This window comes from Buteo buteo, chromosome 4 (genome assembly GCF_964188355.1).
Source record: "Buteo buteo chromosome 4, bButBut1.hap1.1, whole genome shotgun sequence".
Taxonomy (NCBI): Eukaryota; Metazoa; Chordata; class Aves; order Accipitriformes; family Accipitridae; genus Buteo; species Buteo buteo.
This window is the reverse complement of record NC_134174.1, coordinates 35,888,456-35,909,401: the sequence shown is the minus strand read 5'-3', so window position 1 is coordinate 35,909,401 and position 20,946 is coordinate 35,888,456. Positions and strand designations below refer to the sequence as shown.

The 20,946-nt window shown below is 43.8% G+C and overlaps 1 protein-coding gene across 2 annotated transcripts in view; it reads left to right on the top strand.

Annotated features, from left to right (window-relative positions):
• The window catches only part of PHYHIPL (phytanoyl-CoA 2-hydroxylase interacting protein like), a 140,598-nt gene that overhangs the window by 9,363 nt on the left and 110,289 nt on the right, over nucleotides 1–20,946 (top strand). The window contains exon 1 of one of the 2 annotated variants that reach the window (XM_075025527.1): nucleotides 10,470–10,487. The exons of the other annotated variant lie outside the window; for it this stretch is intronic. The gene's annotated coding sequence lies outside the window, so the exon portion shown is untranslated. Of the gene's footprint in view, nucleotides 1–10,469; nucleotides 10,488–20,946 lie in introns of those variants that run through there. 2 annotated transcript variants of the gene reach the window in all.

Below are 20,946 nucleotides of genomic sequence, written 5' to 3'. Positions count from 1 at the left end.
GGGTTTGGGGTTGGTTTGGGGGTTGGGGTTGGGTTTTTTGTGGGGAGGTGGTGCTGGTGATGGTGTCCTATTTAAAAATGTTAACCTCATTTCTTGATCTACCCTAACAGCATCTGAGTAAAATACATGGGTGAATGTGGTATGTGGGGGAGGCAATATTATCCACACATTCCTAACGTTCCTATGTTGTCCACACAGTAAAAAAAGAAACAAACTCTTCAGTGGCTTAGGCCATGCTCGTTCCTTGATGATACAGGTTGCAACACTCTCCCCATGAGTGATGCTCTTGTGGTACAATGCTGGGAAAATGATGTTCTTTTTTCTGGTTTTGGAGGGTTTTTTCAGAAGAAAAATTTTGTTTTTGTTATTAAACTCTGCAAGTTTCCTTTCAAGTTCTCCAAGAAATCTCCAGAGCTTCCCCTTCCCAACCAGTGCTGCCCTTGATTGGCTGTTGACCCCTGTGGGATGAAGTCATCAGGAGAAAGTTCTTGTTTTCCTGTATCTGTTTTCCTACACAGCCTGGCCGCTTTATTAATTTCACCAGACTAGGCATGTGTTTTAAGTCTGATGACTTGTATTACATTAGGAAATCCTCCCACAGCACAGACCTTTCTAAACATGTTTGTTGACTTACGGGAACGAGATCGTTCTGTTGCTCCATGCTGGCCTTCGGAAACAGGCTGACATTTGTGTGCGGCAGCCACGTGCTCTGGGAGACAGGGCAGCTCGGTCCCCTTCCTGTTTGCAGAGTCAAATGAACAACAACAAAATAACAATCCTGTTGTCTGAGAGGGGCCTTTCTGTGTTAAAAAGCATGGTGAGCCAGCTTTCAAGAGGTATCGCTTCTATTAAAAAGAGGTGTTTGCAGCCAGGAGGCTCCTGAGAGCCTCGCATGCAAGCGTTTAGGGGGTAGGCGGTATGTCTGTATCTGTCAGCCTGCCTGAAAGAATAAGGGCAGGAGCGTCTGACTGAAACACAAACAGGCACAGGCTTCCTCTTATCCTAATCCCCATCCACCGAAAACAAAGTGAAAAACTGAGGAGGGCAGGGGGGAGTATTTGGCATCTCCCAATAATCCCAAACGTGTTGTGAGAGCACTTCACAATCACACACTGGCACTCGGTCCCCGCGCTTGTTGCCAGTTTCCTTCCCACGCATGCTCAGTCTCAGAGGTAATGTGAGTCTGGATGCTGGACAGTTAATCAACTGCAGGAAAATTAACGTTTTGGAGACTGCTCTTCTGTTGTGAGGTGCTTGCTGTTTAATAAAACGCAGCATGCTGCCACGTATCGCATACTTACACGACCCTGCTGGCTGCCTGCTCTGTTGGCTTTTGGTTTTGGCTGGGGTTTAGCATTTCTTAGTGTTGAATTTCTCTCTTCTGTTGCCATTGCTGAGGGGAGGATGGGCTGCGCCGCGCTGGGGTAGGCAGCTGAAGTCCAGCCCCAACTGCCCTGCATTTTCTCCAGGGCTGCGTGCCCTCAAGAGAGCAGCGTCCCGTTGTCCCTGGGTACCTGCGTGCAACTGGGAGAAACACTTGCAATGCAGAAATTGCATTTTGAACAGTTCTTGTGAGACTATTGCGGGGAGAGGATGATGAAGGGCCATCTGCTAAGGGCTGCACAGGTGTTTCTTATGGTGATTTCTGTGCAAATGAGAGGCTGCAAAGCTTTTTACTAGCAATGGCTATAAGCCTGCAGGTGTAGAGCCAAAATACCCTCACATGGCAGACTCCTTCTCCCTTGAGGACAAGGATTCCTGCACAGTGTGGGAAGACTTTCCAAAAAGAGCCTGACAGCAGTGGTGAGGTTGTTCCCATGAGAGCTGAGCTATGGGACAAACATGGGCCAGCCGTGGAGAAGAGAGGAGAGGAGGTCTGCAAGCAAATATAGCACCTTAGGTTGTCCACACCTGACAGTGGTCAGGACCCTGGCATGCATCCCTAAAAAAAACTTGAAGTCATTCTTTTGCTGTGATGAAATAAATGAAAAATATTTGCGTTGAAAAATAACTCCATTGAGATGCACATGAAGTGTTTTGCCATTTACTGCCTAGAGTTTGAGTAACAGTGGTGCTGCTTCCTTCCAGTGAGGGTGATTTAGGGAGTGGTGTGTAAGTGATATATGTAAATTCTGTGTCAGCAGTATGTGCCTTTGGGATGTGGTGTTGTCCAGCATGGCTCGGTACATGGCACCCATGCTCTGGCCCAGCTCATGTGTTTTGCTCTGGAAGGGCTCATTCTGCCATATCCCACTGGCCAATAAATGTGTACAACTGCTGTAATTTTTTTGCTTGAGCTTTAGGTTTGTTTCACTTTTCTCATTTAAAAAAATGAACGGAATTTGATAAAGAATAGAACAATGTGTGTCCTGTGATATAATATTCAAAAGAGACTGCGAACAATACACCCTGACTTAAGGCGGATTTTTCATGTTGGCTTTGCTCAGATAAAGATCTCCATTACTTTACCTTTTTCTAAGTCATTTAAATAATCTATTTTCCAGCTTCGTGACATTTGAAAAATGTAACAATAATCTTGTTTGCTCATTTGCAGTTTCTTACAGGGCTTGGCAGCTCTGCCAGCCTTCCTTTTCTTGGGCACTGATCTCTGTCTTGGTAAAACACTCGTAAATTTAGCTTTGGAAACGTAATGGACTGAAGTTGCTCTTGTGAAAGGGTCCATGTCCCGTCTCTCCCCTCCTCCACCCCCCGGTATATGTTGGGAACATAAGGAAAAAAATATCCACGTAGCATATAATTCCATTGACCTTCACCTTCAGAACAGTCCTTTTTGTGCACACTGGGGGAACGGCTGGTTTCAGCCAAAAAAACTGGTTCATCTCGAGCAGTTGGGACAGCATGGGTAGTACATTGTGCTCTGGGGTTATGCTCGCAGACCAAGAAGGGAAGCCGCAGCTCAGAAGACAGCAGAGGCATGTGGCTGGAAGAGGTATGCAATTTTAGGCTTGTCCAGAAACAACTGAGGTAAGGTTTTAGAGGGATAATTTTGCAAAAGGAAATGGCTCTCCTCCCACCCGTCAGAGGCAGGCAGGCAGATGCAGGGAGGGGTGGCCAGACAGAGGCAGAGGAGAGGGCGATGTTTTGTACTGACACGGCAACAGTGTTGTCTGGAGAGCAGCAGAAACTCTGTCACTGTTTCAAAATAAACAGATGACTTTGGACACAGGAGGAAATGCAGCAGCTCCTCATGAAGACGTTGACCACTGCCGTCACCAGAGCTGCTCGCTCGCACCACAGGAAGAGCAGAGCTTTACCCCATCTTTAAATGAGGACTGAGGAGAGAAACTCTGTTTTCTGGCATTGGTTTGCTGGCCAGGCAAAAGAGGAGGCTCTGAGGTCTGAGCTACTGCCCAGCTGGGTCTGTTCAGCCCCTGGGGCCACTTGACTTTCCAGACAAAATCATCACGATGCCTCCGAGGAAGGACAGCTCGTGACCTCTCGCTCCTATGCTCTAGAAGAAAAATCACTATTAAGTCACTGTGGTTATTTCCACCATTAAGGAACAAATGGAAAATATCAGCCTGGGAAAAATTTTAATTGTTAGGGTGTTAACCTTTCCTCACCAATGAAACCGGTCCCGGCATGCGTCGGCTCTTGTTAGGGAGCCAAAATACAGTCCCAATTCAATTTAAGCTCTAATGCTTTGTTTTATTAGGTACTTTTATATCTTAATATTTGTCCTAGGTGCTTCTCTGAAGTCTTGTCAGTAAAGCAGACGTTATTGCAGCTAGCTGAGAGGTGCAGGATCTTAAGCATGTTCCCATAGCCTTGGCAGCACTGCTCCTGCCTTGGGAAAACGCTCCGTCGTGCTCTTCCTCAGCAGTGCTGGTCTGTGATGGCTTTCCTGGTGGTGGGTGCTGAGAAGATTGGTCGATGGTTGGCCTTTCTCAAAGGAAGGCCTCTTGCTGAGCCAGCCTGCTGCTCTGCGTATTGCAGAAATGTGAATTTTGTACTGTGGCTCCCCTGTGCTCAAGCTCTCCTCTCCACCCCTATTCTCCTGCAGACCAGGACTGGTCAGGGTCTGTTAGGCTATTGATTTGGGTTGTTGTTTGGGGTTTTTTTTAATTATTTTTTCCATCGTAAGGCTGCAGGCACAGCATTGCTTGGCATTGATTTCTGACAGCGTCACAAAGGGTGCACGAGGTGTTGTGTTTGCAGGTCCAGCCCATCTGTGGGGGAGAGCTGAGCTCCTGTGCTGCAGAGCTGCACATCTGTGTGTCCCCAGTCCCAAAGGGGAAAGCACAGGGAAAGAGGGCTGACGTGAGAGGGGAAGGGGGCAGCACCTGTTAAGTGGCTGATAAAAACACATACCTGGGTTTATCAGTGGGGCTGTCTTGGCCTGTGACTGCAGAAACCTGGATTTTTCAGAATCTGAGAAAACCTACACCATTTCTCAATCTGCTCCAAGAAAATACTCTGCTGCTTCAGTATACAATAGGGGCTGGGTTTGTTCAGCACGTAAATAAAGACAAAGCAGAAGTGAATTGTTTGGTGCATCATAAAGCATGTTGTTTCCAAAGAATTTGACCCCAAATTATTTGGGTCATGCAAGGGTCTGTTCCCCTTTGACCGTTATATCCCATCTACCTAAAACTGCAATCACACTTCTAGTATTTGTCTGCCTGAATAATTTCTAATGGGCCTAGGACTTCTGTAGCTAGGACTGATGCTCAGTCTGAAGTGCTGTGTGCTCCTGCTGTCCACATTTGAGTCGGAGATAACTACAGCTTTGCAAAGCATTTGATCTAGATCCGGACATGAAATTTAGCATTTCAGACTTTTTTGCAGCCTATTGGGATACACAGAGCACACCACTGATGCAGGATTTTAACAGACTCAGAGTTGAGAAAATCTGGGAGTTCAGTCCCATGAGCTCTCTGAAATGTTTTCAGCTCCGGTTGCACCCCAGGGCTGTAAATGGAAGTTGCAACTCATGGATAGTGCAGCAGCAAGGGCCACAACCTGCAGGCTTTTTAGCTTACAGCAAGTAACAGAGGTGCGGGGAAGAGCTTACAAGTGGCTTTTGTATCCTCAGCCAATACAGTTTTGGTCTTAGGATGATATGGTAAAGCTAAGGCCCAAAAGAAAAGACTTTCCCTGCTGTTCTCCTCTCCTCCTTTCCTTATGCCCTTCCCCTGTGCTGTCGTAGCTGGTATTTTGCAAGTGCAAGGCAGAGTTTTTGTTATAGGACCTGGGTGCTTCATTAAGGTACAGGGGCTGCCAGGGACCACATGGCTGCTGTTCACTTGGGAGCAGGGCAAATCGCCCAGTGCTCTTTAAATCCTGTGGTACAACGGGTGCCCTCCCAGCATTTACAGCTTGAAGAAAGATTAAAAACTGGGATCTATTCAAGCATTTATTCAAGTCCTTCCAGAAAAAGTCATATGAGTGTTTCCTTCCTTCTTACATCCCTATTACAACAATTCAGGGTCCCCATACAATAAAAGGCAAATTAGTTCACCAAGTCCCAGGGAACACCTATATATATATATATATATATATACACACCCCACCTTGTTACTTTTAATATATCTCATATGATGCTTATGCCACTGTGTTCCCCACCTTCCTGGTGGCTTTCTTAGAAGGCTAATTTGCCTGAAAATGAGACAAACTGTGACTAATGGCTCTAAGGATTGGGTTTTCTTCCTGTAAAGTGGGAAAGAAAGAAAAAAAAAAAAAATCTGTTCTCAGTTACTCTGCTTAGGTGTGAAACTTGCCAGACAGCTTTCAAACCATGTAGGCGCTTAATTCCCAAGAAAGTGGGATTTGTCTCCACAGTAATGAACTCGCTTTTTTTAGAAGATGTTGGTGCTATAAGGTAAGAGGTTTTTCTCATTCAAGTAAGCATTTCCATTGCTTTATCGTCCTTATCGTAAAGTAACCTAAGAGGCAACAGAATGAAATTTAATGTAATACATTGATGCATTTAACAAGCTACCAAAAGCCTTTATATTTTAAAAACCCAATCAAACGAAAGAAAAAAAAAACCAAAATTGAAACAAACCACCTCCAGTAAATCCAAGAGTGGCTTGAATTTTTTTTCCTTCCTTCAGCTCAGTCTGAACTTCCCTGCGTCTGTTCCCAAAACAGTTTGGTCAGCGCATATTTGGAGAATGGCAGCTTGACTAAACCCTTGATATGAAATTTCAGCAACCCTGTATGTTACTGCTGTTTACAAAATGATTTTGAACTAACAGACATTGCAGAACCATGACTGCTGGCTTGTGTTTTGGGTTTTTTTAATGGAGACTTTTCAAATTAGCATGCGTGCAAACTTACATTGTTTTGAAATTAAAATGAAACAAAACTTTGGAACTGGGCACGTAGAAGCTTTTCTCTGCTTAAAATTTCTACCAAGTGTCTCTTCACTAGTTTCTCTCTGCTTATGAGCTGGGAATGGGCTCTTACTAGGCAGATTTTTGCCTGAGGAACAATATCATCAAAATATTTGCATTCACCTTTCAATCTGAGTCACTTAAGTAAATAGCAGCTTGGCTAACTGCAACTGCTTGTTCCTTGCACAACCATTTTAAAAATGCTAGGGCCTGTAAAGACACAGCAAATTCCGAAAGGGTTTTTTGACCTGTAGGGTAAGGATGCGAGGAACTTAAATCCAGTTACATGGACCTCAGTGGTGCATTTTGTTGGAGTTGCGCTTGCTGCAGGCGTGCCTGTGCTTTCCACCCTAGCCCCGAGCAGCAGCAGCTCCTGAGCCAACAGGCATTTACTAGCCACTAAACTTACTTGCTTATAAAGCAGACATGCTTTGCCGGACCTGCATCCGCCATGGTATCGCTGTAATAGTCTCGCTGGACATGAGTCAGTGTAAGCCATGGTGCAGGACTGAGTGCTGGGGACACCTCATGACCCACTGCTGAGAGCAATGGTGGTGGTGGTGTTTGTGAAGCCTTGGAGCAACTCTGAGGTTCGAGATGTCTTCTTGCTTGAGATTTTTGTGAATTGTGTACTGCAGTAACGCACTGATCTCACAACTTCTAAAAACACTTCTTGTTAACAATGAAAATGTGTTGGTCTTTGAGGGAAACTTGCTGCACTTCCAGAAATTATGTCAAGGATGGAACAAATTCCCATGTTATCAGCCAGGACAGTTTTATTGTCATTCATAATACAGCTGAGAGTGCAAAATGCTGTGTTTCGTCAGGACTTTGGTATAAGTTTCTATAGCGCATTTTCTGTCCTTTGAAATACTCTGCATAATTGAAATTGCACAAGTCCTTTTTGTAAAAAGAAAAAAAAAACAAATAAAATATCTGCAGATAAAAACTAAACATGAATATTGTACAAACTCTTTCACACACAAAAAAGTTTCTGGTCCATTTGGGTTTTTCCCAGTTTTCCCCATATGTTGGGAACCATGGACCTGATGCCACATTCCTGCATGCACTAGGAAGAAATGCGATACCCCTAGAATAAGGAATAAGCTATTTACAGATGTCAATAGCAGGTTTTTTCTGTTCTGATGAAAGCATTAGAGGTATGTTTAAAAAAAAATAGTTTTGAATACTTTAAAGCGTTCTGGTTTACAGGGAGTATTTAAAGCCTTAGAGAAAGAAGCGAGTGGAATTAATCTTGTATCAAAGGCAAGCTCACCAAGGTACAATTCCCTCAGTGGGGGGAGTTGATGGCCACAGCCTTTGTGGCTGCCGTGTCCCTGGTGGAGGGGGCCAGGGAGGCTGTGGGTGCCCGGAGGAGCTGCTTTGCCTTCCTCCTCCTCACTGGCTGGGGCTATCAGGGAAAATCCTCCCAGGAGGGTGAACTTAGCTTTTGTGATAGTGCCCTCCAGCACCTGCGGTGGTCTGGGCAGTTTTGCAGCCCAGTCAGTTTCTTCTTCAACTGCGAAATGAAAAAACCCCATTATAGCACTTGCACAGAGCAGAAGTGCTGCCCTTTACAGAAAGGCCCTTTCCCTGCAATACTGAAACTAACCCAAAGTCCCCTACGGCTTTGGACTCTGTGGGTATGGCACAGCACTGGTCTGTTTGGGAGACGGAGGGCTGCAGTGGTCCAGAGGGATAGTTTCCAGTCAAGGATTTATCTGGGTGAGGAGGAGAAGTCCTACAAGTGACTGGATGAGGTCTGGTGAAGGCGAGAGGGCATTTGCCATGCGTGTTTCTGTGCCGAAGGTGCTGCAAATTCCTATCAAGCTGCCGATGCACTGTGAATCAGGTGTCAAAGGATTTGGAGTGAAGGTTGGGAACACAAAACCTGTCATTGAGAGCAGAATTGTGTGACTTCCTTCACTAAGGAAAAATCTTTGTTTTAAATACATGTTAAGCCCCTAAAGCTCAAATGGAGTATAAGCCAGCTCAAGCCTTTCTCATAACCATAGAAAATATATTTCGAAGGGGGGAAAACATAGCGTTTGTTTCCCATTTATCTATTTCTGTATTTCCCCATTTTCTTTGAGCTAGAAAATCAAGTCCCCAAATGATGAAGATAAATTTTTCCCCCTCCTGTTTCTGCTGTGACCACAAAATAGAAGTTCTGCAACTCTGATAGGAAACCTGTTCTCATGGACTTGCCAATCGGTACCCAGCTCAGGCACTGACTCGGCTTTACTTCAGCAATAAACCAGTCTCCAGATGTTTGGTACTAATAGCTGAGTTCACCCATTTGTTCTCCAATTATATGCCTTTTGGGCTGTAGAGTGTTCTTTGACAGACAGCTGAATATTGGCAACCTGACTGCTGACTGTGAGGTTGATGACAGCCGCATGGGCTCAAACTCATAAATCCATTTTTCAGAGATATGCATGCATGTATTAGAGAAAGTGTCAGACCTTGAATACACAAATCAGTAAAATAAGGCAACAGCAGCTGCCCAGTTTCTGAGTTACTTGGCTATAGCGTCACCCTGTGCACTGGGATGTAATTTGCTCTCTGCTGTCACAGCCAGATTGTCTTTGCTGTCACTGTTTTTGAAGATTGACAGAGTACCAGTTAGAGTCCCTGTTTCCCAGACACATTAGTGTAGGAAATGTCCCCCACAAACCTTGCTTCATTAGCTCTGCCAGCTCAAGGTGTCTCTCTCATTTTCTGCAGCCCCTTGGGTATTTAGTGCTGTCCCTACTTGAAAACAGAAGCTTCTCCCAACTTGACTTTTTAGGTCCCTTATGCTGAATCAGAAGGGCCTGACCTTGCTCTGTCAAAGCTCTGGTAGATGCTAGGAGGACTTTAATTTACGATTACACTTTTTTTCTGAAGCTCTGTGGCCTGCTTTTTATCAATTTAACTGCCTTTCAGAGCAAGCCAACTTAATGGTGTCCCTCAGGATATCAAACAGTACTATATCAGATTTTTTACTGAAATCCATAAACATTGAATTGTCTCCATTTCTTTAGTCTTTAACTTCTTCAGTTTCTTTAAAAAAAAATACTATCAGGCTTGTTTGGCAATATTTTCCTTTACTGAACATATGTTGTTTGATCGTCAAGACGTGAGTCACCTTGACCTTGTTTTCAATTAGCATTTCATGCTCAGTAACGAAGAAGATGCCACATCATCTGTTGAAAATCCACTTTTTGTGTGAGACTTTGGAAATTTTAATTCCAAATGGCCAAATAACCATTTTTTCTTCTTCCTTACGGACAGCCCTCTGTCAAGGAGCCTACTAAGCAGGGAAGGGTTACCCTTAGACTCCTTAAAAATAATGATTTACTGCTGAAAAATATTCTGCTCTGATTTTCCTCTCTGCTGTTGCTATGCCAGCAGTTTCCTAGATCAGGGAGGCTTCATCTATTTATTTTTTTTTTATTTTTTTAAACCTCACAGTTATGAAAACATCTAAGGGTTTGATTGTGTTTCCACTTCCATCTGAAAATTTTGCTGCTGAGGTGGAGGGGAGATAGAAGGGCTGGGTGGATGGGTCATGCTGACGGCTGCACTGTTATGCTGAGGATGCTCTTACAGAGGCCCTTGGGATGCGACCGACTGCAAAGCCAAGGCTAAGAAGTAAAGGTGGATACCTAGTTGAAAAGGTAGCACTAGGGTGCAGAGTTTAGGTTTGTTAGGAAGTGGGACAGCTTTTGGAGTAAGTGTACACAAGAAAGACGGGCTTCACCTGGGCCAAGCCTGGTTGGTTATAGTTATTCTCGTGGCATTATACATCACCAAGGCTTTATCCCAGTTTTGTCTGGGACAGAGTTAATTTTCTTCCTAGTAGCTGGTACAGTGCTGCATTTTGGATTTAGTGTGCGAATAATGTTGATAACACACTGCTGTTTTAGTTGTTGCTAAGTAGCACTTATCCTAAGTTAAGTATTGTTCAGTTTCCCATGCTGTGCCAGTGAGGAGGTGTACAAGAAGCTAGGAGGGAGTGTGGCCAGGACAGCTGACCTGAACTAGCCAAAGGGATATTCCATACCACAGAACGTCATGCTCAGTATATAAACTGGGGGGAGCTGTCCAGGAGGGGCAAATCGCTGCTTGGGCATCGGTCAGCAGGTGGTGAGCAATTGCGTCGTGCATCACTTGTCTTTTCCTGAGTTTAATTTCTCTCTTTTTTTCATATTCCTTTTCCCTAGTAGTATTATTATTGTTGTTATATTTGTGGTGTTGGTTTTGGGGTTTTTTTAATATTTTAGTTATTAAACTGTTCTTATCTCCACCCGCGAGTTGGTTTTTTTCTGATTCTCCTCCCCATCCTGCTGGGAGGGGGGAGGAGTGAGCGAGCAGCTGCGTGGTGCTTAGTTGCTGGCTGGGGTTAAACCACAACAGGCTTATATGCTTTTTTTTTTTTTTTTTTTCCCAAACTGGAAAAGCCATTGTGCATGGAATACTGCACAAATCTGGGTGACGCATCACAAGCAGATGAAATTATGAAAATCCTGTAATGCAGGAATAAAAATGACAGAGTATAATAAAATTCATGAAGAAAACCCAAAGAATATTACAAGTAAATAACCCCTGATAGTCACAGCACATAAAAACAGACAAGAAATAAATGTAAATGCATTTTATTCACAAATGCTGCAGATCTAAACAAAAAAAACCAACTACAGTGCATGAAAAGAAAAGCCCCGTTTAAATCAGAATATAGATATAAAAGATATGTCAAAGGCTTGACAGAAGAAGTGGAATGCTGTAATAAAAAGAAACAAATCATACAGGCATGACAGCTCCCACCATGAGAAGTCATACTTACCAAGCTACCGTTTTTTTTAAGGTGTTGTCAAGAGCAGAAGAACGTACTTCATATAGTGTCTTTGGATGTGTAGAAAAGTTAAGTGTTTCAGCACATGTTCCTATAGATACTAAGCTGTTGTAGGATAGGAAGGATTTTTTTTTTTTATTATGGATTAATAAACACAAATAGATGAAGCCAGTCTTCACATGGGAAGATGATGTCCACTGAGAATTCAGAGCAATCCACTGTTCAATGAACTCACAGCTATGTGGGAAAACAGGTGACTAGTGAGTGACAAAGTTTCTTGAAGATGTCAAATCATTTGGAATGGTTCAAGCAGATGTTAGTCGGGATTATTCAGGGTGGTGGGAACGTGGCTCTTCCAATTCTGAGCAGCTAGATGAGAAAAGGGCAGGCACTTTGTATTGATAGAAACTGGATTTTAAGTTCAGTATCAGTAGGAAACAGCTCCAGCAGTGCTAACCCAAGGATGGCCTCCAAATGAGCTGGGATAGGCTCCAAATGAGCTAGGAAAGGAAAGAGTTTCTTTTTTTTTAGGAAAGACTTGGTAAGGTCGTTATGGAAACTTGTCCGAAAATGTCTGTTCAGTGCCATTAATGAATATATCCAGTGAAGTTTTCCTCCCTGATGACCAACAGGTAGGGTTTTCCTTATAAGATGTCTCTTGTTTCAAGTAAAGGATCCTCCTATTGCTATCATGTTCAGTAAATAAAGTGCATTATCCATCCCTTTCACTTTCCAATTTTATCCTCTGGCATTTGGGAGTGTGTGTGTGCATTCCTATTTTAAAACATGCTATCTTGTTTTGGGTCCAGACTAGTTTCTAGTGTAAAGGTTTTCCTCTGAATTTTCTCAAAAGCTTTCTGCCAGTATTTTCTTTTAATCAGTTGGTATAGAGTTTTCTTAGTTAGAAACCGTCGCTTCCTCTGCATCAGGGATTTACTTAATTCAGTGCAGATCTAGCACTGGTTAGGATTTTATACAGTTGAGGTGATCTATGGTTTGCAAACTTGGTGGTATTTGTAGATTTTCTTGAAAGGATTTTTCTGTTTGTTTTATAGGCACTAGTTATCTATAGTAGATATTCACAGCTTCTGTTTGCTCAATTTTCTCTTTACGTTAGTAGGCTTGGATGCAGTTTGAGATTTATACCGGAAACAGTTATTTAATAAGAACAGTAAACTGATTTCATAAAAGTTTAATTTCTGAAGGATTAGATCTTTATGAGCTTTCATTCAGAGGTTGACTGCATAGTGTTTAAAATGAACTTCCCTTAAATAATCAGAAAGGAACGTTCTGGTATAAAACCCTCTTGAAATCTCCCTTGTGACTTTCACCATTTATTTAAATTTTTAAAAATATATTTTAGTTTTTGCAGTATTATAATACAGACATGAATATTTAAGTTGTGTTTGGATTGCTGACCAGAGCAGAAGCTATTGCAGAACAGTCTCTTGCATTCAACGAACTGAGAATTGTATAGGAAAATAATCAAAACATGGTAAATCTCCATCTTCCTTTTCTGGATCATTACACACAGAGTGAAATTCATTCCCTGCCACATTCAAGCTCACTTTTGCTGACCCAAAGTGCTGGGCGGGTGAAATTTTTCTCCTCAAGGAACTGCTTTTGGGATTCGTGCCCAAGAGCAGCCGACCAGGTGCCTGAGAAGTGGGGCCCACCACAGCGCAGAGAGCGTGAAGGAGTAGATTGTTTTCTTTATGAAATTTAAGCAGCAAAATGAACAGTAGAACAGTTTTTCATGATTGAATGAAGGGTCTATCTGCGTACAGAAGTATTCATATTCAAATGTATTTCATACAGAAATATTATACGACATACAAGCTTTTCCTTCTTAATGCTGAGATACTCATTCAGCAGATTTGTTTCCTGCAAATTTGTTCACTCCGTTGACCACACAGATGCATTTGCTATTCTGTACTGAGCTGATCCACATTTAAAAAACCCTCAGAGGGTTTTTCACTGGAGTTGCTTTTCATTAACGCTTTGCTGATAATATATGCAGGAAGATGGAAAGAAATAAGTCATTTTTTGTTTCATTTGAAGAAGTCACTTAGGATTAATAAGATTATTCTTTTTTTCATGGAAAGTGTAATAGCTGACCTTTTAAAAGAATGAGTTTATTGTTCTGACAAGATATTAAAGTCCATTTTTTAATGAAAATATTTTTTTAAGTTTCACCTACTTAAATGAGAAAATAGAAATTATTTCATTGCTCATCGTTACTTATGCTACACCACTGCAGCAAGAACATCATAAACAAAAATTTAATTGGAAGAAAAATTAGTGGCTGCTTCTCCGTTCCTCTCTTCTTTCCCCCTGATCCCCTCCAAGTCTGGTACAACTATGAATGCAAGTTGTAAATAAGATATTTTAGAAACGAGTGTTTCTTGATTGCATTGGAGCTCAACCAAAGTTTCAAATATACAACACAAATACAGAATTATCACTATATGTTAATTGCTAATTACTTAGACCTAAGCCAAAGAATGGTTGTAACTGTCACAAATATTTTCTTAAATATCTTTTAAAATGAAGTTCCTTCCCAGACTGTACAAATACTTCTGAGAATCACATTGGTTCAGTTGAATTAGACAGCTCCTCAGAAAGATACACTCAGGACCCTGCAGCAATTTATTTTCCTTTAATTAAGAAAGTAATATATTGCCCTATTTTATCATCCTCTGAAGGTATCTCAGGAGTATCCTCCATTAAGTGAGAGCTAATCTGAACTGATATCCACTTTCTCTTGCCCCATCACTTAGATGGGAAAATTAATGTAATGCCGTGCTTTCAAGTAGGAATCAAGTCATAGGATCTTAAACAGGATCAAATAGGAGAATTTAGACTTTCATGCCATCCGGGGCACCTTCCTCCATCTGGGATATGCCCAAATATTGCCCCCATTGCCTGCTGGCTCCAGAAAACATAGCAAGGAAAGAAAATGCCTTTCCCTGCACATTTGTTGCACAAACACCAGAAGCTCTTGTAGGTGGTGGGTCTGTAACCCCACTGTGAAGACCCCTGTTGTGCCAGCTCCGGGGAGGGATGCACGTCCCCACTTTGGCCTGCATTTCTCACCTTCTTCCTCTCTGTGCTGCGTGCTGCCAGCTCCTGAATTGCAGTTCATTAAGAGAAAGGAACAGCAGTTTCTGCAAGGAGACGATGATTGGCAATAAAGTTGTTCCTCGGAAAAAGCAGCTGGACAGGAACGGAAATGGCTCCAGCATCGGAGGAAGCATCCCACCACATCCTCCCAAAACTTAAACCAAAGGAGAACAAATGCCTTAGAAGAAATAAAAGATTCTGTATAACAAATCCCACCCTCATCACGCTGCTCATGGAGGCAGTGACAGCCGTGTTTCCCTCCCAGCTCTCTTCCTCTGTTCATGGCTTCTGTTCTTGCGTGGAGGTTTTTAGTCCCACTGCAGTAGAGCTGTGGAGCTCCCTAGAGACTGAGAGAACTCCCCCTTCTCCTCGACTTTGCCCCACCCAAACTTTGGTGACTTAATAGGAGCTATTTCTTATTTCCATTGGTGTAAATAAAGGGCTCAGCAACAAAAATGCTCATTTTAGCCTTCCAAGAAAGGCTTATAATGAACTGCTATGTACTTTCTGCTGCGGGACTCTATGGATCTGCAGGAAGAGCAAAAAGAGCCTGGGGGTGGGGGGAGAAAAATCACAAGAATATATTTTGTTTCCCGAATGCTCCTTTCCCCCGGTACTGATATAACATTGATCCTCTGCTGTCGTATGTCTGTCTGTGACTTGACTCCATGTTTTATAGTGCACAGAAGTCTTGCAAAGTGGGCATGTGGTCTCTCTGTGCCTGGAAAGTACCTAATGCGTCTGAGGCAGTAGGCTATCAAGTAAGAAAGAGTTTATCTGTCTGGAGACCTGCACAGCCCGTCTCATTGCAGGCTCCTACTCAACCTATCTTTTGTTTGTTTTACCTACTTGGAGAGGAGACCAGCCCCACCATTTCTCTGGCGCCGCCCTTTCGAGTTGGCTGAACTCTGTATGTTTTTTACTTATACGTGTGTATATAAGTATGTATTAGTTTTGGGTAAGCTAATGCAATTGTGAGAACTTTTCAGTTATTTTTTTTATTGCCATTGGCAGAGTTTGAAACCATTTGAAATGCAGCCACGTTGGCTTGTGCTCTATAAGAAACAGGGGGAAGGAATCAGCGTCTGCCAAATGGAAAAGGATAAAACTGGTGTAATGATATGTTGCAATCATGCTGCAAAACCTACCACAGTAAATTACTGCTCTAACAACCTCCTTCCTGTTTCGAAAGGCTCCAGCCCTGGCTTGCTTGTGTCTCTCCTCTTGACATTTCAGTTCTTGAGAGAAAGTTATCTCTGTGACCCTCAGCACTGCGTGACTCCTAAGCTCCTTGGAGGACAAACTGAAAAGCAAAGGAGGAGGCCAGGAGGGGCAGGTGCCTGACTTTGGGCTGGAAGATGCTGCCAGATGTGAGCGCCGTCAGTCCGTGGCAAGCTGACCCACAGCTTTGGGGGCAAGGCTTCACCTGGCATGTTGGTCTTTGCTCTGTAGAGTCCCTTTCTCCCTGTTTGCTTGCTGGTGGTTTGTATCGGTATTTGTATCAGGCAGCAGTGGTTTGGCCAGGCTCGGTGGCCCAGGCGGAGCGTTGCCCCCTGAGGTGGCCTGTGGGAAATGAGCGGCAGCTCCTGCTTTCGTCTGTCCCAGACGCATCTCCTCTCCGCAGACGTTGCACTGCGTTTGGCATGCGGTCATGTTTTGTTAACACTGAATGAAGGAGCGAAAAGGGAGAGAGCCAGAAAACCGAATTACTGTCCTGGTTTCGGAGCGATCCTCCTAAAGGGAGGGGAGAAGGTGACAACCTCAGTGTGGGAAAGTTTTCAGGCTGCTCTCTAAGTTGTTTATGTTCTTGTGGAGAGAGTAGTTTGTGTCTCCTGAATCCAACTGCATGTTTGAGAAAGAATTATTCATCTGTTTAGGGGAAGGAGGAAAGAAAGCCTCCTCTTCGAGGGGAAGGCAATGAGATCCCGGTGGTTTCAGAGGTGTAAGGTGATGGCCCTTTGACAGTACTTTCCAGAAATGCATCGTACAAAACTTCATCTGGCGGTTAGCACTAAAACAGGAAAACATTGGGAGGAACTCAGAGCTGCCTTGTACTTAGAATGTGCAAACCACCCAGTGCGATCCAGGCTGTCGGACCGGTGACCAGGGGGCATCTCTTCCCAGGGGTTTTGCCTCCTGCTGGTAAGATGGACGATGAGTATTGAGCGTGCTGGGAATTACACAGAGACAAAATCTGGGAGTCCCCGAGAGCTGAGTGGAATGGAAACTCCCTTTTCTCAAGGCACTTTCCAGACTGGCAAACAATGGGGTTCCCAGTCCCACGCACTTGCGTGCGTGTTTAGCTGGGTGCTGCTTCAGCTGGTCTTGGGCTTTCCACAGCTGAGCCTGCTGTGTTGTTTCCCCCGGATGTGAATGAACTCCTTCTAATTTCTCTTCTGCAGTGTTTATACAATTAGATTTCCTTTAAAAAAAAAAAATTAAAAAAAATCATTAACTTCCTGTACTTGAAGTTCACCACCACATCCTTGCACTCCCCAAGTCCCCAACCTCTGCTGCTTCCAATAATAATAATAATAAAACCTGAAAAAGCTTGTCTTGTCTTCTTTACAGCTACAACAAAATGGATGTAGATTTAGCTGTGCTTTTCTCCCTCAGATATCTGGCAGCACTCCGTTTCTCTCTCTCCAAGTCCTCCCTGTGAGGAATGAGCACAGCTGATCATGGGGATAAGGATCAGCTCAGGGGAGCATGTGCTGGCCAGGGAAATTTTTTCCCTTTGATGCCCACTGCTCCCCACCTCTGATGTCTCATGCGCGTTTCACATTCTCCAAGCCTGGAGTCATCTGAAGTCACAGGCCAGAAGCAGCTTCTCTCCCCTGGCTGTGCAGATCAGATCACCCCAAGGGGATTTTCCCTTGTTAAAGTTGCCAGCAAAATATTTTACATGGCTTAAGTTGAGGTATCAAACTATTTCCCAGCTATGGCCAGTTTGAACCAAAGGCTGTTACATTAACGTGAGTGGTCAAGAAAAGCCCCAAATAAAAGCTCTGAATAGACAGGATCCAGTTGGCCAATTTCTTTCTTTTCTCTTGTGAATTTAACTAGAATTTCTCTCTTAAAATGAAATCTGATATTTATGGGAATATCTCATTCTCTATAAAGCTATGAATTATTTTTTTTCGTGAACAGACCAAATGCTACATATAAACCACATGGAACAGATAAGTTGCAATACGTTTAAAAGTGGATTTTTTATATAACAGAAGTGGGTGTATCTCATTCTTTCATGCACTGGATGCTCTCTATGGAAAATCCATAAAACAAAATGGGAAATAAGAAACTATTTCTCTGCTGCTGATGTAAAATGACAGAGAGGGTGAAGTTTTTGAGTTATAATGGGTCAAGCAAAAATACCTCCCTGACTACTCTTTCCAAAAGAAAGCTGAAGTCAGAAATCCTGCATAGCAATGGGATCAGTTTGGGCTGCTCAGTCCAGTTTTGCATCAAGGGAGTTTGGTTGTACTACTTGTGATATTAAATTCTCTTGGCCATAAGTACCTTTAATTGTGAATGTCACAGAGTATTCATTTCAAACCATGTTTGGGTAATTACTCAAAGTGGAAAACAAAGAGAACGGACCATGGTTTGGGGTTAAACTGGAAAGGGATAGCATGTCTCAGGCGTGGGGTTTAGTTTCAGTGCTGTGAGTACCAGGCATCGGGAAAAAGAGAGTGGCTGGAGGCAAGCAGGAGCCCAGGCTGGGGTCTCACTGCTTGGGGCTGTGCCACAAGGGGAGTATTTCTGCTTCTTCAGTAGTGCCAAAAGTCAGCTTCTCACCTTCATTGCTGCAAAGAGAATGTGTTGGGAAGCACAGGGATGGCGGCCACTACCACCACCCCGTATCTTCATGGTGGGTGGGGAGTAAGGGAGATGCCTGGGTACTGCTCCCCCCACACCACCTTGGATGGGGGCTGCTTTTGCTCTTGCCTCATCCATTGCTCTTTGAAAACCTCTGAGAAGTCCAGCTGGCAGCAAAGGAGGAGAGAAAGGCCAGGCACTGCTGCACCATCACCCTGCATTGCTTTAATCCTGTCACAGCGAGGAAAATCATGGCAATGAATGGCCCATGGAAACATGTAATTCACTGCAGCTGAAGGCTGCCTCACCAAAGGGATTTAGCTTATTTTTTCTGTGTGTTGCTCCAATAACACTGGCTGTCAGGCCTGTATTCAGTGAATGAGGATTTGAGCTCCAGGAAGCTGTTTTGTTGCTGTCACAGCTAATGGCTTGTCAGAGTTTCCAAGGTAGTTCTGATATTGCAGGAGTCCAGTTTCTTGTTTCAAAATGCACTCGGCTTAGTCCTGCATCAGCCTAAGGAATACACTTCTTTATACCCCCTTTTCTTTGGAATATGTATAGCAACTTTGCTTGTTTACTTTGTCTGCTTTTTTAAAGCTTTTTTAAGCAGTTCTGCAGCCTGCTGGAGGGTTTCTCTCTGTCCTTCCCCTGCTTGTTGCCCACTGCTGGGATGGGCAGAGCTGTGGATGGATGAGCACTCAGCCGGGAAATGTCCCTGCCAGATGCGACTCCTCCATCAGCTGCAGGAGAAAAAGTGGCATTTTTACTCTGCTGGACCACTAGATGGGGAAATTGTATTTACATTTTTGGGTTGCAAAATGGATCCTGGCAGCTGGGCTGGCGCTCTTGATAGTAATGAAGCATATCAAGGCTGTTATCTGCAAGAGGTGCGTGGTGATGACTCAGATTTTGCCCCCCTCTTCAGCAATGATGCTGCAGCTCCTCTGCAAGGAGCTAGGCTCTGCTGAGCCACTCTGGGGCCCGATGTACTTTTGGGGAGGTACTCTGCAAAATTGACCTTTACTGATGTCCCGTCCTTGGAAAGGTTGCTGTGGTGTGGGGCAGCAGATGGGTTGCTCCTTGGGGCCAGTGGGTGCCTGCCCCACTGCTAGCCCCTGCATGCACCCCGCAGCTTCATGTGGGAAATGGGCAGAGGGCATAAATATTTCAACAAATTTCTGAATGGGGGGCTCCTGAGGCCAGGAAACTGTCTGGGCATCCGAGAGCTCATGTCAGGTTCAAGGCAGAAATACAAGGCAACATGTGCTCAGGGCCTTCTCTTGCTTTCAGTATTTTGCTGCTGCTAAGCCATTGGCTTTTTTATGAAGAAAGTATTCCTGCACAGAGTGGCAGAAGAGACAGCCGTATGGTGACACTGGGTCTGACAGGCCCGCGGGTAGGAGACCGGTGGTTATGGGGCGGGGTAATTCATAGGATGAGCTTGAGGAGATTTGGTAGGTACAAGAATATTTCAAAGCTGAGTATTAAAGATCTTTGCCCCAAACATAGTGAGTATGAATTCTCAACCATTAGATCCTTTTGATTTAAAGCAAACATTCTAGGACATAGCAAACCCTTTTTCTTGTAAGAGAGCAGTAAGACTGGTTATAGTCTATTTTGGATTACCCAAAGCTGTAAGTCCACAAGGTGATTGGCGACTTGGCAATGCTACCTATAGATGCAGTTAAAAAAAAAAAGAGAGAGAGAAAAGGCAGAGTGCAGGTCACAGGGATGATTTTCCTTGCTGCAGGGAGTGAATGATGGGATCACAGCCTGATGCAGTGCTTTTGACTCAATGTTAACAGTAATTCAGTAACAACTTTCTCTATGTAGTGCCACTTACAGAGCAGACGTGCCTTCTGCTGAGGTGTGTAAAGTTTTTCAGACTTTCCATGGATAACATAACTTTGGAAAGCACCTTTATTTCTCTAAAGGTATAGCTGTACTATTTCGGGGGAGATATTTAAAGTAATGCAACCATTGCAGTGTGATAGCAGCTATAAAAACTCCCACATCTACCTGTGCAGGCAGGGAAATGAGCCATACCATGAGAAGTTACCTTCACGCTACCGTGACTGAGTCCACGCAGCTCTGTTCCTACCTCTCCCTGCCCGTCTCTGTGGGGTGCAGGCTCTGCATGGGGCCCGGGCTTCTTCCTCACTGCGCTGCTGCTGCATTCAGTGTGATGGGTCGTCATAGCTGATGGATGCTTTTGTGAAAGCTCAGTTACCCAAAATCAATGTCAGCTCAGAAAGAAGCCGCAGGAATGCGTTTAAATAAGCACACCTGCATCTTTTTGGCAATTGAAGCTACTGTAAATAGCTTAGCCAAAAATATGGATGAGTGCTTATATCCTTTCAAATATCACCACCAGGCAACTGGAGACACAAATGTTTTTGCAGCAGTTGTGTGCTTTTTCTGCATGTGCTTTATTAGAGAGATAATGTCTTTGGATTAGAGTCTGGAAGTCAGAGGTATTAAGGAGCGAATAGGTCTGTAAGCAACAGTTACAATCATCCTTTGGGTGATTTCAGTTACCTGTTAAGGAAGACATGTTTAACCAGATTTGCCCCTAGGACTCCACGCTTGATTAATTGAGGAAATTGTACAGGATCCTTTACTTCCATGCCTTTGGCTAGGAGAAGTCTCTGTCGTGTACCACAGTGTGCTTGGGGATGGATGATTTGTGGAAGTTTTCCCCTTTTGGTTTATAGAAGTGCTTCCATAAGGGGAACTTTAAGCAAAGGCTTCTCACAAGTTGAGAAAGTCCTGGTATGGGAGCAGCAATGCAGTGTGTGGTCAGGGGAG